The sequence below is a fragment of the Sorex araneus genome, chromosome 3 (assembly GCF_027595985.1).
Source record: "Sorex araneus isolate mSorAra2 chromosome 3, mSorAra2.pri, whole genome shotgun sequence".
In the NCBI taxonomy this organism is placed as follows: domain Eukaryota; kingdom Metazoa; phylum Chordata; class Mammalia; order Eulipotyphla; family Soricidae; genus Sorex; species Sorex araneus.
The window spans coordinates 231,377,637-231,380,923 of record NC_073304.1 but is presented as its reverse complement, the minus strand read 5'-3'; the positions used below and the strand labels follow the sequence as shown (position 1 = coordinate 231,380,923).

Genomic DNA, 3,287 nt, shown 5'->3' with positions numbered 1-3,287 from the left:
GAAGAAGACTGGAGAAGCATTTAGGGATAAACTCATTAAGATCTCTGACTTTGCAGGGCATTAAAAGTGGGTATTTCTGGGGGTAAACATCTGAAACGTGTTACTGCGTGTGGTGTGGTGTGGTGTGGTGTGTGTGTGTGTGTGTGTGTGTGTGTGTGTGTGTGTGTGTGTGTGTGTGTGTAGGGAAGGGAGTGGTCATATGGCCCTAAATGTGAGATTATGGATTCATTTACAGAGATAAAGAAAACAAAGGGATTTACAAACCTGTTTAATTTTAAGAATCTATCACTGTCACTGTCATCCCATTGCTCATCGATTTGCTCGAGCAGACACCAGTAATGTCTCCATGTGAGACTTGTTACTGGCTTTGGTTTATCGAATACGCCATGGGTAGCTTGCCAGGCTCTGCCAGGCTCTGCCGTGTGGGCGGGATAATCTCGGTAGCTTGCCGGGTTCTCCGAGAGGGGCGGAGGAATTGAACCCGGGTGGGCCACATACAAGGCAAACGCCCTACCGACTGTGCTATCCCTGCAGCCTGAATCTCAATTCTTCATGGAACCAACTATAGGTGCTTGGTAGACTATTAAATACAATTATAATCAATAGCTAGTTAGAATAAAAGTTAAAATAGAGTGTTGAGTGTGGAGATATTACCCATAAAATCAGTATGGAGGACACTTGGGATGTAGAGCATGTGCCTTGCATGGGAGAAACCCTGAGATCCGCCCCCAGTACCTAAGAGCCTTAGTGACCTAGGAAGCACCACTACATGTATCTCAGGTGATTCCCTCAACAATATACACTTAAAATTTTTTAAGAATAAAATTAGTGTGGAAAGACCAGTATCCGAAGATGAATGAGAATACTAAAATTTCAAGTGTTATCATGAATTTACAATCCCAGACTCCTCAGATTTAATTGATACCAGAGAGAGAATTTTGTGCTGAATTAGTAGTATGTAGTTTCAGTCTTACTTTAATCTACTTGAGAGAGACAGAGACAGAGACAGAGAGACAGAGATGAGGGAGGGAAGAGGATAGGGAGACAGAAGAGAGGAGGAAGAAAGGAAGGAAGAGGAGAAGAAAGGAAGAAAGGGAGGAAGAGTAGGAGGGAGGAGAGGAGGAAAGAAGGAATGATAGACTTCACATTTTAATGGAAATGAAAAATACAGTTTGAGTTCATTAGTGACAAATAATTTCAATCAATTTTGTAGGTGACTCTAGAAAAATTGACTGATGCTCAGGGCCTGCTCCTAGAGGTGCTAAAGGAGGCCATATGAGTTGTCAGGGATTGAACCTGCCTCAGCTACATGCAAGGCAAGCATCCTACCCACTGTACTATCACTTTGGCCTCCTAAATTAAAAATATATACGTTTATTTTTTGTGCTCACTTCAGCAGCACATCTACTATAACTTGGAATGATACAGAGAAGATTAGCATGACCCTGCACACGGATGTCACGCAAATTCGTGAAGCATTCCATATTTTGGGCTGGAGCAATAGCCCAGTGGGTAGGACATTTGCCTTGCATGCAGTCGAGCCGGGTTTGATTGCTCCATGCCTCTCGGAGAGCCCGGCAAGCTACCGAGAGTATCTCGCCCACACGGCAGAGCCTGGCAAGCTCCCCGTGGCATATTCAGTATGCCAAAAACAGTAACAAGTCTCACAATGGAGACGTTACTGGTGCCCGCTCAAGCAAATCGATGAGCAACGGGATGACAGTGATACAGTGATTTTTATTAAGATTCGTCAAATTACAAAACATTCCTAGAATTATGGAGGAATGTGAGATGTCAAGTCTTTGTGTTTGTATGTGAATCTGAAGAACTGCTGTTTCTCACCCCCAGGGTCCTTGTAGGACCTCCATCCCTTGATAGGTCCTCCTGTTCCTAAGGGTCATGCCCAGAAACAGCCTTCTAACTTGCCCTCTTGTCTTCCTTGCATGAAAATGGAATCTCTATGGAGACACTAAAGTAATTAAAATAATACTAATTACAATGGCAAAGTTCCCCACCTGAAATGCAGTAGGAGTTCAATTTTCATACCATGGGTAAGAACTATTGACTTCTCCCAACTCTCCAGTCTTTCCATCCATTTCTGCCTGAGCTCTATTCTCCAGAATCCCCCCCCCACTTCTCTTTATACACAGCATGCAATTTCTCACATCTGTGATTTTTATTTTTCTGACTTTTCTTCCTGGAATGCATTTGTTTTTTCATCTGGCTAATTCCGACCCTCTTTTCCAATAGCTTGGGGGACATTTCCTGTCAGAAACCGTTCTTTAGATCCTCTTCTAACTCTCTTTGTCTTCCTTAACAGCTTCTCTGATAATAGTCACAGCTCTGCATTTTAACTGCCTGCATTTAAAAGGAGAACAGTTTTGACTCTTCCCTTTGTTATTCAATGTGATTTCTATAGAGGCAAAAGTTACTGTAGTATTTATTGTTTTATAATCCAAACCTACAACTGGCACAATATACTTCAAATAACAGGCACACAACCTCTGTAAAATGGAGTAAAAACTAACTTTGTGTGTTCAGTGGAAATAAAATGTAGGCCACTTATTCCATGACTGTAATTTTATTTTCTGTTATCATCCATACAAAAAACATTACATTTGATGAACTACTTTCCTTAATTTGAAATTCCTTGGACATTTCCTAAAGAGATTTTTTTCCCTCATCCATGATAAACTATCAATGGTATCAGCCATTATTAATGACTTTATTATTAGAAATTGCACATCCCCTCCTTATATACTTAAGCTAATCATAAAGAGTAGAATTGGACTTTATAAAACAGCTGCCATTTAAATAGCAGTATGCTAATCTTCTCAGAACCCTACAGGAGAACTTCCTGTCATTCCATTGCCAATTCTAAGTAGATGAAAAATACATATGGGATGTGTTTCTTTTTCAACACTGTTGAAAACAACCTAATTAGAGTGAAGGAAGGTAAAGTCTGAAGTGGATTCAGTGGAATAAAATTAATTCTAAATTCTTTATGATGAGGCACTAGATACCTTCAAATTTCAGTAAAATTAGAGTGAAATATGTGAAATTTCTTTTTGCTTAAATTTTTAAAATTTTGTAGATAAGTCTGTTTATGGCACTTCAGAAAAGTGAGATTCTCAATCCATCCAGTTTAAAGGAACAAATTACCTCGAGGGAAGAACTCTGAAGGAGGAACTAGGGTTTCTCAAACCTTTACATAACGGATGAAGGAGCTCAATGGTAGGCTGTCAATGTCACTGTCACTGTCATCCCATTGCTCATTGATTTGCTTG

At 40.3% G+C, this 3,287-nt stretch overlaps 1 non-coding gene across 1 annotated transcript; it reads left to right on the top strand.

Moving 5' to 3' along the window:
- The first annotated feature begins 1,383 nt into the window (after nt 1-1,383).
- Nucleotides 1,384-1,490, top strand: LOC129403855 (U6 spliceosomal RNA). The gene has a single exon (XR_008629514.1). It is a non-coding gene; the product is annotated as a U6 spliceosomal RNA (small nuclear RNA).
- Nucleotides 1,491-3,287: the final 1,797 nt, after the last annotated feature.